Raw genomic sequence first — 12,824 nt, 5'->3', positions numbered from 1 at the left:
AAACTTTTAGTGGATAATCATAATGAGAGTCTTTACCATTCAGACGCGCTGCCGGTACGAAGCTTCGTTGCCAGATCGGCAGCACGAGCCATCTAGTTTTGCTGGTCTTCAGTTCGAGTCTCGAAACTGAGAACTTTTTAAATATATTTTTCTTTTCTTTTTTTTACATTTTTTTAGATATTTTTATCCTTTATTCCCACACTTACTACGAACTTTTCCAAATCTTATACTACTAAAATAAAATTTTATGTCAAAATGTTTCTATTTTCAAGAGAAATTTTAGGAGTCGAGTTCACGCACATTCGCAGAATTCTTTCCTATTCAAAACATTGTGCTTTTAGACCAGAATGACACCACGTTAAAACTTTTAGTGGATGATCATAATGAGAGTCTTAGACCATTCAGAATCGCTGCGGGTACGAAGCTTCGTGGCCAGATCGGCAGCACGAGCCATCTAGCTTTTCAGGTCTTCAGTTCGAGTCTCGAAACTGAGAAGTTTTTCAATATATTTTTCTTTTCTTTTTTTTAAGTTTTATTTTAGATATTTTTATCCTTTATTCCCACACTTACTACGAACTTTTCCAAATCTTATACTACTAAAATAAAATTTTATGTCAAAATATTTCTATATTCAAGAGAAATTTTAGGAGTCGAGTTCACGCACATGCGCAGAATTCATTCCTATTCAAAACATTGTGCTTTTAGACCAGAATGACACCACGTTAACACTTTTAGTGGATAATAATAATGAGAGTCTTAGACCATTCAGACGCACTGCGGGTACGAAGCTTCGTGGCCAGATCGGCAGCACGAGCCATCTAGTTTTGCTGGTCTTCAGTTCAGTCTCGAAACTGAGAACTTTTTCAATATATTTTTCTTGTCTTTTTTTAAAGTTTTATTTTAGATATTTTTATCCTTTATTCCCACACTTACTACGAACTTTTCCAAATCTTATACTACTAAAATAAAATTTTATGTCAAAATGTTTCTATATTCAAGAGAAATTTTAGGAGTCGAGTTCGCGCACATGCGCAGAATTCATTCCTATTCAAAACATTGTGCTTTTAGACCAGAATGACACCACGTTAAAACTTTTAGTGGATAATCATAATGAGAGTCTTAGACCATTCAGACGCGCTGCGGGTACGAAGCTTCGTGGCCAGATCGGCAGCACGAGCCATCTAGTTTTGCTGGTCTTCAGTTCGAGTCTCGAAACTGAGAACTTTTTAAATATATTTTTCTTTTCTTTTTTTTACATTTTTTTTAGATATTTTTATCCTTTATTCAAACACTTACTACGAACTTTTCCAAATCTTATACTACTAAAATAAAATTTTATGTCAAAATATTTCTATATTCAAGAGAAATTTTAGGAGCCGAGTTCGCGCACATGCGCAGAATTCATTCCTATTCAAAACATTGTGCTTTTAGACCAGAATGACACCACGTTAAAACTTTTAGTGGATAATCATAATGAGAGTCTTAGACCATTCAGACGCGCTGCCGGTACGAAGCTTCGTTGCCAGATCGGCAGCACGAGACATCTAGTTTTGCTGGTCTTCAGTTCGAGTCTCGAAACTGAGAACTTTTTAAATATATTTTTCTTTTCTTTTTTTTACATTTTTTTTAGATATTTTTATCCTTTATTCCCACACTTACTACGAACTTTTCCAAATCTTATACTACTAAAATAAAATTTTATGTCAAAATGTTTCTATATTCAAGAGAAATTTTAGGAGTCGAGTTCACGCACATTCGCAGAATTCTTTCCTATTCAAAACATTGTGCTTTTAGACCAGAATGACACCACGTTAACACTTTTAGTGGATAATCATAATGAGAGTCTTAGACCATTCAGACGCGCTGCGGGTACGAAGCTTCGTGGCCAGATCGGCAGCACGAGCCATCTAGTTTTGCTGGTCTTCAGTTCGAGTCTCGAAACTGAGAACTTTTTAAATATTTTTTTCTCTTCTTTTTTTTACATTTTTTTTAGATATTTTTATCCTTTATTCAAACACTTACTACGAACTTTTCCAAATCTTATACTACTAAAATAAAATTTTATGTCAAAATATTTCTATATTCAAGAGAAATTTTAGGAGCCGAGTTCGCGCACATGCGCAGAATTCATTCCTATTCAAAACATTGTGCTTTTAGACCAGAATGACACCACGTTAAAACTTTTAGTGGATAATCATAATGAGAGTCTTAGACCATTCAGACGCGCTGCCGGTACGAAGCTTCGTTGCCAGATCGGCAGCACGAGACATCTAGCTTTTCAGGTCTTCAGTTCGAGTCTCGAAACTGAGAAGTTTTTCAATATATTTTTCTTTTCTTTTTTTTAAGTTTTATTTTAGATATTTTTATCCTTTATTCCCACACTTACTACGAACTTTTCCAAATCTTATACTACTAAAATAAAATTTTATGTCAAAATATTTCTATATTCAAGAGAAATTTTAGGAGTCGAGTTCACGCACATGCGCAGAATTCATTCCTATTCAAAACATTGTGCTTTTAGACCAGAATGACACCACGTTAAAACTTTTAGTGGATAATCATAATGAGAGTCTTAGACCATTCAGACGCGCTGCCGGTACGAAGCTTCGTTGCCAGATCGGCAGCACGAGACATCTAGTTTTGCTGGTCTTCAGTTCGAGTCTCGAAACTGAGAACTTTTTAAATATATTTTTCTTTTCTTTTTTTTACATTTTTTTTTAGATATTTTTATCCTTTATTCCCACACTTACTACGAACTTTTCCAAATCTTATACTACTAAAATAAAATTTTATGTCAAAATGTTTCTATATTCAAGAGAAATTTTAGGAGTCGAGTTCACGCACATTCGCAGAATTCTTTCCTATTCAAAACATTGTGCTTTTAGACCAGAATGACACCACGTTAACACTTTTAGTGGATAATCATAATGAGAGTCTTAGACCATTCAGACGCGCTGCGGGTACGAAGCTTCGTGGCCAGATCGGCAGCACGAGCCATCTAGTTTTGCTGGTCTTCAGTTCGAGTCTCGAAACTGAGAACTTTTTAAATATATTTTTCTTTTCTTTTTTTTACATTTTTTTTTAGATATTTTTATCCTTTATTCAAACACTTACTACGAACTTTTCCAAATCTTATACTACTAAAATAAAATTTTATGTCAAAATATTTCTATATTCAAGAGAAATTTTAGGAGCCGAGTTCGCGCACATGCGCAGAATTCATTCCTATTCAAAACATTGTGCTTTTAGACCAGAATGACACCACGTTAAAACTTTTAGTGGATAATCATAATGAGAGTCTTAGACCATTCAGACGCGCTGCCGGTACGAAGCTTCGTTGCCAGATCGGCAGCACGAGACATCTAGTTTTGCTGGTCTTCAGTTCGAGTCTCGAAACTGAGAACTTTTTAAATATATTTTTCTTTTCTTTTTTTTACATTTTTTTTAGATATTTTTATCCTTTATTCCCACACTTACTACGAACTTTTCCAAATCTTATACTACTAAAATAAAATTTTATGTCAAAATGTTTCTATATTCAAGAGAAATTTTAGGAGTCGAGTTCACGCACATTCGCAGAATTCTTTCCTATTCAAAACATTGTGCTTTTAGACCAGAATGACACCACGTTAACACTTTTAGTGGATAATCATAATGAGAGTCTTAGACCATTCAGACGCGCTGCGGGTACGAAGCTTCGTGGCCAGATCGGCAGCACGAGCCATCTAGTTTTGCTGGTCTTCAGTTCGAGTCTCGAAACTGAGAACTTTTTAAATATTTTTTTCTCTTCTTTTTTTTACATTTTTTTTAGATATTTTTATCCTTTATTCAAACACTTACTACGAACTTTTCCAAATCTTATACTACTAAAATAAAATTTTATGTCAAAATATTTCTATATTCAAGAGAAATTTTAGGAGCCGAGTTCGCGCACATGCGCAGAATTCATTCCTATTCAAAACATTGTGCTTTTAGACCAGAATGACACCACGTTAAAACTTTTAGTGGATAATCATAATGAGAGTCTTAGACCATTCAGACGCGCTGCCGGTACGAAGCTTCGTTGCCAGATCGGCAGCACGAGACATCTAGCTTTTCAGGTCTTCAGTTCGAGTCTCGAAACTGAGAAGTTTTTCAATATATTTTTCTTTTCTTTTTTTTAAGTTTTATTTTAGATATTTTTATCCTTTATTCCCACACTTACTACGAACTTTTCCAAATCTTATACTACTAAAATAAAATTTTATGTCAAAATATTTCTATATTCAAGAGAAATTTTAGGAGTCGAGTTCACGCACATGCGCAGAATTCATTCCTATTCAAAACATTGTGCTTTTAGACCAGAATGACACCACGTTAAAACTTTTAGTGGATAATCATAATGAGAGTCTTAGACCATTCAGACGCGCTGCCGGTACGAAGCTTCGTTGCCAGATCGGCAGCACGAGACATCTAGTTTTGCTGGTCTTCAGTTCGAGTCTCGAAACTGAGAACTTTTTAAATATATTTTTCTTTTCTTTTTTTTACATTTTTTTTTAGATATTTTTATCCTTTATTCCCACACTTACTACGAACTTTTCCAAATCTTATACTACTAAAATAAAATTTTATGTCAAAATGTTTCTATATTCAAGAGAAATTTTAGGAGTCGAGTTCACGCACATTCGCAGAATTCTTTCCTATTCAAAACATTGTGCTTTTAGACCAGAATGACACCACGTTAACACTTTTAGTGGATAATCATAATGAGAGTCTTAGACCATTCAGACGCGCTGCGGGTACGAAGCTTCGTGGCCAGATCGGCAGCACGAGCCATCTAGTTTTGCTGGTCTTCAGTTCGAGTCTCGAAACTGAGAACTTTTTAAATATTTTTTTCTCTTCTTTTTTTTACATTTTTTTTAGATATTTTTATCCTTTATTCAAACACTTACTACGAACTTTTCCAAATCTTATACTACTAAAATAAAATTTTATGTCAAAATATTTCTATATTCAAGAGAAATTTTAGGAGCCGAGTTCACGCACATTCGCAGAATTCTTTCCTATTCAAAACATTGTGCTTTTAGACCAGAATGACACCACGTTAACACTTTTAGTGGATAATCATAATGAGAGTCTTAGACCATTCAGACGCGCTGCGGGTACGAAGCTTCGTGGCCAGATCGGCAGCACGAGCCATCTAGTTTTGCTGGTCTTCAGTTCGAGTCTCGAAACTGAGAACTTTTTAAATATATTTTTCTTTTCTTTTTTTTACATTTTTTTTAGATATTTTTATCCTTTATTCAAACACTTACTACGAACTTTTCCAAATCTTATACTACTAAAATAAAATTTTATGTCAAAATATTTCTATATTCAAGAGAAATTTTAGGAGCCGAGTTCGCGCACATGCGCAGAATTCATTCCTATTCAAAACATTGTGCTTTTAGACCAGAATGACACCACGTTAAAACTTTTAGTGGATAATCATAATGAGAGTCTTAGACCATTCAGACGCGCTGCCGGTACGAAGCTTCGTTGCCAGATCGGCAGCACGAGCCATCTAGTTTTGCTGGTCTTCAGTTCGAGTCTCGAAACTGAGAACTTTTTAAATATATTTTTCTTTTCTTTTTTTTACATTTTTTTTTAGATATTTTTATCCTTTATTCCCACACTTACTACGAACTTTTCCAAATCTTATACTACTAAAATAAAATTTTATGTAAAAATGTTTCTATATTCAAGAGAAATTTTAGGAGTCGAGTTCACGCACATTCGCAGAATTCTTTCCTATTCAAAACATTGTGCTTTTAGACCAGAATGACACCACGTTAAAACTTTTAGCGGATAATCATAATGAGAGTCTTAGACCATTCAGAATCGCTGCGGGTACGAAGCTTCGTGGCCAGATCGGCAGCACGAGCCATCTAGTTTTGCTGGTCTTCAGTTCGAGTCTCGAAACTGAGAACTTTTTAAATATATTTTTCTTTTCTTTTTTTTACATTTTTTTTAGATATTTTTATCCTTTATTCCCACACTTACTACGAACTTTTCCAAATCTTATACTACTAAAATAAAATTTTATGTCAAAATATTTCTATATTCAAGAGAAATTTTAGGAGTTGAGTTCACGCACATGCGCAGAATTCATTCCTATTCAAAACATTGTGCTTTTAGACCAGAATGACACCACGTTAACACTTTTAGTGGATAATAATAATGAGAGTCTTAGACCATTCAGACGCACTGCGGGTGCGAAGCTTCGTGGCCAGATCGGCAGTACGAGCCATCTAGTTTTTCAGGTCTTCAGTTCGAGTCTCGAAACTGAGAACTTTTTAAATATTTTTTTCTCTTCTTTTTTTTACATTTTTTTTAGATATTTTTATCCTTTATTCAAACACTTACTACGAACTTTTCCAAATCTTATACTACTAAAATAAAATTTTATGTCAAAATATTTCTATATTCAAGAGAAATTTTAGGAGCCGAGTTCGCGCACATGCGCAGAATTCATTCCTATTCAAAACATTGTGCTTTTAGACCAGAATGACACCACGTTAAAACTTTTAGTGGATAATCATAATGAGAGTCTTAGACCATTCAGACGCGCTGCCGGTACGAAGCTTCGTTGCCAGATCGGCAGCACGAGACATCTAGTTTTGCTGGTCTTCAGTTCGAGTCTCGAAACTGAGAACTTTTTAAATATATTTTTCTTTTCTTTTTTTTACATTTTTTTTTAGATATTTTTATCCTTTATTCCCACACTTACTACGAACTTTTCCAAATCTTATACTACTAAAATAAAATTTTATGTCAAAATGTTTCTATATTCAAGAGAAATTTTAGGAGTCGAGTTCACGCACATTCGCAGAATTCTTTCCTATTCAAAACATTGTGCTTTTAGACCAGAATGACACCACGTTAACACTTTTAGTGGATAATCATAATGAGAGTCTTAGACCATTCAGACGCGCTGCGGGTACGAAGCTTCGTGGCCAGATCGGCAGCACGAGCCATCTAGTTTTGCTGGTCTTCAGTTCGAGTCTCGAGACTGAGAACTTTTTAAATATTTTTTTCTCTTCTTTTTTTTACATTTTTTTAGATATTTTTATCCTTTATTCAAACACTTACTACGAACTTTTCCAAATCTTATACTACTAAAATAAAATTTTATGTCAAAATATTTCTATATTCAAGAGAAATTTTAGGAGCCGAGTTCGCGCACATGCGCAGAATTCATTCCTATTCAAAACATTGTGCTTTTAGACCAGAATGACACCACGTTAAAACTTTTAGTGGATAATCATAATGAGAGTCTTAGACCATTCAGACGCGCTGCCGGTACGAAGCTTCGTTGCCAGATCGGCAGCACGAGACATCTAGTTTTGCTGGTCTTCAGTTCGAGTCTCGAAACTGAGAACTTTTTAAATATATTTTTCTTTTCTTTTTTTTACATTTTTTTTAGATATTTTTATCCTTTATTCCCACACTTACTACGAACTTTTCCAAATCTTATACTACTAAAATAAAATTTTATGTCAAAATGTTTCTATATTCAAGAGAAATTTTAGGAGTCGAGTTCACGCACATTCGCAGAATTTTTTCCTATTCAAAACATTGTGCTTTTAGACCAGAATGACACCACGTTAACACTTTTAGTGGATAATCATAATGAGAGTCTTAGACCATTCAGACGCGCTGCGGGTACGAAGCTTCGTGGCCAGATCGGCAGCACGAGCCATCTAGTTTTGCTGGTCTTCAGTTCGAGTCTCGAAACTGAGAACTTTTTAAATATATTTTTCTTTTCTTTTTTTTACATTTTTTTTAGATATTTTTATCCTTTATTCAAACACTTACTACGAACTTTTCCAAATCTTATACTACTAAAATAAAATTTTATGTCAAAAAATTTCTATATTCAAGAGAAATTTTAGGAGCCGAGTTCGCGCACATGCGCAGAATTCATTCCTATTCAAAACATTGTGCTTTTAGACCAGAATGACACCACGTTAAAACTTTTAGTGGATAATCATAATGAGAGTCTTAGACCATTCAGACGCGCTGCCGGTACGAAGCTTCGTTGCCAGATCGGCAGCACGAGCCATCTAGTTTTGCTGGTCTTCAGTTCGAGTCTCGAAACTGAGAACTTTTTAAATATATTTTTCTTTTCTTTTTTTTACATTTTTTTTTAGATATTTTTATCCTTTATTCCCACACTTACTACGAACTTTTCCAAATCTTATACTACTAAAATAAAATTTTATGTCAAAATGTTTCTATATTCAAGAGAAATTTTAGGAGTCGAGTTCACGCACATTCGCAGAATTCTTTCCTATTCAAAACATTGTGCTTTTAGACCAGAATGACACCACGTTAAAACTTTTAGCGGATAATCATAATGAGAGTCTTAGACCATTCAGAATCGCTGCGGGTACGAAGCTTCGTGGCCAGATCGGCAGCACGAGCCATCTAGTTTTGCTGGTCTTCAGTTCGAGTCTCGAAACTGAGAACTTTTTAAATATATTTTTCTTTTCTTTTTTTTACATTTTTTTTAGATATTTTTATCCTTTATTCCCACACTTACTACGAACTTTTCCAAATCTTATACTACTAAAATAAAATTTTATGTCAAAATATTTCTATATTCAAGAGAAATTTTAGGAGTTGAGTTCACGCACATGCGCAGAATTCATTCCTATTCAAAACATTGTGCTTTTAGACCAGAATGACACCACGTTAACACTTTTAGTGGATAATAATAATGAGAGTCTTAGACCATTCAGACGCACTGCGGGTGCGAAGCTTCGTGGCCAGATCGGCAGTACGAGCCATCTAGTTTTTCAGGTCTTCAGTTCGAGTCTCGAAACTGAGAAGTTTTTCAATATATTTTTCTTTTCTTTTTTTTAAGTTTTATTTTAGATATTTTTATCCTTTATTCCCACACTTACTACGAACTTTTCCAAATCTTATACTACTAAAATAAAATTTTATGTCAAAATATTTCTATATTCAAGAGAAATTTTAGGAGTCGAGTTCACGCACATTCGCAGAATTCATTCCTATTCAAAACATTGTGCTTTTAGACCAGAATGACACCACGTTAACACTTTTAGTGGATAATAATAATGAGAGTCTTAGACCATTCAGACGCACTGCGGGTACGAAGCTTCGTGGCCAGATCGGCAGCACGAGCCATCTAGTTTTGCTGGTCTTCAGTTCAGTCTCGAAACTGAGAACTTTTTAAATATATTTTTCTTTTCTTTTTTTAAAGTTTTATTTTAGATATTTTTATCCTTTATTCCCACACTTACTACGAAGTTTTCCAAATCTTATACTACTAAAATAAAATTTTATGTCAAAATATTTCTATATTCAAGAGAAATTTTAGGAGTCGAGTTCACGCACATGCGCAGAATTCATTCCTATTCAAAACATTGTGCTTTTAGACCAGAATGACACCACGTTAACACTTTTAGTGGATAATAATAATGAGAATCTTAGACCATTCAGACGCACTGCGGGTACGAAGCATCGTGGCCAGATCGGCAGCACGAGCCATCTAGTTTTTCTGGTCTTCAGTTCGAGTCTCGAATCTGAGAACTTTTTTAATATATTTTTCTTTTCTTTTTTTTACATTTTTTTTAGATATTTTTATCCTTTATTCCCACACTTACTACGAACTTTTCCAAATCTTATACTACTAAAATAAAATTTTATGTCAAAATATTTCTATATTCAAGAGAAATTTTAGGAGCCGAGTTCGCGCACATGCGTAGAATTCATTCCTATTCAAAACATTGTGCTTTTAGACCAGAATGACACCACGTTAAAACTTTTAGTGGATAATCATAATGAGAGTCTTAGACCATTCAGACGCGCTGCCGGTACGGAGCTTCGTTGCCAGATCGGCAGCACGAGACATCTAGTTTTGCTGGTCTTCAGTTCGAGTCTCGAAACTGAGAACTTTTTAAATATATTTTTCTTTTCTTTTTTTTTTACATTTTTTTTTAGATATTTTTATCCTTTATTCCCACACTTACTACGAACTTTTCCAAATCTTATACTACTAAAATAAAATTTTATGTCAAAATGTTTCTATATTCAAGAGAAATTTTAGGAGTCGAGTTCACGCACATTCGCAGAATTCTTTCCTATTCAAAACATTGTGCTTTTAGACCAGAATGACACCACGTTAACACTTTTAGTGGATAATCATAATGAGAGTCTTAGACCATTCAGACGCGCTGCGGGTGCGAAGCTTCGTGGCCAGATCGGCAGCACGAGCCATCTAATTTTGCTGGTCTTCAGTTCGAGTCTCGAAACTGAGAACTTTTTAAATATATTTTTCTTTTCTTTTTTTTTACATTTTTTTTAGATATTTTTATCCTTTATTCAAACACTTACTACGAACTTTTCCAAATCTTATACTACTAAAATAAAATTTTATGTCAAAATATTTCTATATTCAAGAGAAATTTTAGGAGCCGAGTTCGCGCACATGCGCAGAATTCATTCCTATTCAAAACATTGTGCTTTTAGACCAGAATGACACCACGTTAAAACTTTTAGTGGATAATCATAATGAGAGTCTTAGACCATTCAGACGCACTGCGGGTACGAAGCTTCGTGGCCAGATCGGCAGCACGAGCCATCTAGTTTTGCTGGTCTTCAGTTCAGTCTCGAAACTAAGAACTTTCTCAATATATTTTTCTTTTCTTTTGTTAAAGTTTTATTTTAGATATTTTTATCCTTTATTCCCACACTTACTACGAACTTTTCCAAATCTTATACTACTAAAATAAAATTTTATGTCAAAATATTTCTATATTCAAGAGAAATTTTTGGAGTCGAGTTCACGCACATGCGCAGAATTCATTCCTATTCAAAACATTGTGCTTTTAGACCAGAATGACACCACGTTAAAACTTTTAGTGGATATTCATAATGAGAGTCTTAGACCATTCAGACGCGCTGCGGGTAGGAAGCTTCGTTGCCAGATCGGTAGCACGAGCCATCTAGTTTTGCTGGGCTTCAGTTCGAGTCTCGAAACTGAGAACTTTTTAAATATATTTTTCTTTTCTTTTTTTTACATTTTTTTAGATATTTTTATCCTTTATTCCCACACTTACTACGAACTTTTCCAAATCTTATACTACTAAAATAAAATTTTATGTCAAAATATTTCTATATTCAAGAGAAATTTTAGGAGTCGAGTTCACGCACATGCGCAGAATTCATTCCTATTCAAAACATTGTGCTTTTAGACCAGAATGACACCACGTTAAGACTTTTAGTGGATAATAATAATGAGAGTCTTAGACCATTCAGACGCACTGCGGGTACGAAGCTTCCTGACCAGATCGGCAGCACGAGCCATTTGGTTTTTCTGGTCTTCAGTTCGAGTCTCGAAACTGAGAACTTTTTCAATATATTTTTCTTTTCTTTTTTTTTAAGTTTTATTTTAGATATTTTTATCCTTTATTCCCACACCTACTACGAACTTTTCCAAATCTTATACTACTAAAATAAAATTTTATGTCAAAATATTTCTATATTCAAGAGAAATTTTAGGAGTCGAGTTCACGCACATGCGCAGAATTCATTCCTATTCAAAACATTGTGCTTTTAGACCAGAATGACACCACGTTAAAACTTATAGTGGATAATCATAATGAGAGTCTTAGACCATTCAGACGCGCTGCGGGTACGAAGCTTCGTGGGCAGATCGGCAGCACGAGCCATCTAGTTTTGCTGGTCTTCAGTTCGAGTCTCGAAACTGAGAACTTTTTCAATATATTTTTCTTTTCTTTTTTTTAAGTTTTATTTTAGATATTTTTATCCTTTATTCCCACACTTACTACGAACTTTTCCAAATCTTATACTACTAAAATAAAATTTTATGTCACAATATTTCTATAATTAAGAGAAATTTTAGGAGTCGAGTTCGCGCACATGCGCAGAATTCATTCCTATTCAAAACATTGTGCTTTTAGACCAGAATGACACCACGTTAAAACTTATAGTGGATAATCATAATGAGAGTCTTAGATCATTCAGACGCGCTGCGGGTACGAAGCTTCGTGGGCAGATCGGCAGCACGAGCCATCTAGTTTTGCTGGTCTTCAGTTCGAGTCTCGAAACTGAGAACTTTTTAAATATATTTTTCTTTTCTTTTTTTTACATTTTTTTTTTAGATATTTTTATCCTTTATTCCCACACTTACTACGAACTTTTCCAAATCTTATACTACTAAAATAAAATTTTATGTCAAAATATTTCTATATTCAAGAGAAATTTTAGGAGTCGAGTTCACGCACATGCGCAGAATTCTTTCCTATTCAAAACATTGTGCTTTTAGACCAGAATGACACCACGTTAAAACTTTTAGTGGATAATCATAATGAGAGTCTTAGACCATTCAGAATCGCTGCGGGTACGAAGCTTCGTGGCAGGATCGGCAGCACGAGCCATCTAGTTTTTCTGGTCTTCAGTTCGAGTCTCGAAACTGAGAACTTTTTAAATATATTTTTCTTTTCTTTTTTTTACATTTTTTTTAGATATTTTTATCCTTTATTCCCACACTTACTACGAACTTTTCCAAATCTTATACTACTAAAATAAAATTTTATGTCAAAATATTTCTATATTCTAGAGAAATTTTAGGAGTCGAGTTCACGCACATGCGCAGAATTCATTCCTATTCAAAACATTGTGCTTTTAGACCAGAATGACACCACGTTAACACTTTTAGTGGATAATCATAATGAGAGTCTTAGACCATTCAGACGCACTGCGGGTGCGAAGCTTGAACTTTTTCAATATATTTTTCTTTTCTTTTTTTTAAG

Source organism: Argiope bruennichi, chromosome 7 (genome assembly GCF_947563725.1).
Source record: "Argiope bruennichi chromosome 7, qqArgBrue1.1, whole genome shotgun sequence".
In the NCBI taxonomy this organism is placed as follows: Eukaryota; Metazoa; Arthropoda; class Arachnida; order Araneae; family Araneidae; genus Argiope; species Argiope bruennichi.
This window is presented reverse-complemented; position numbering follows the sequence as displayed.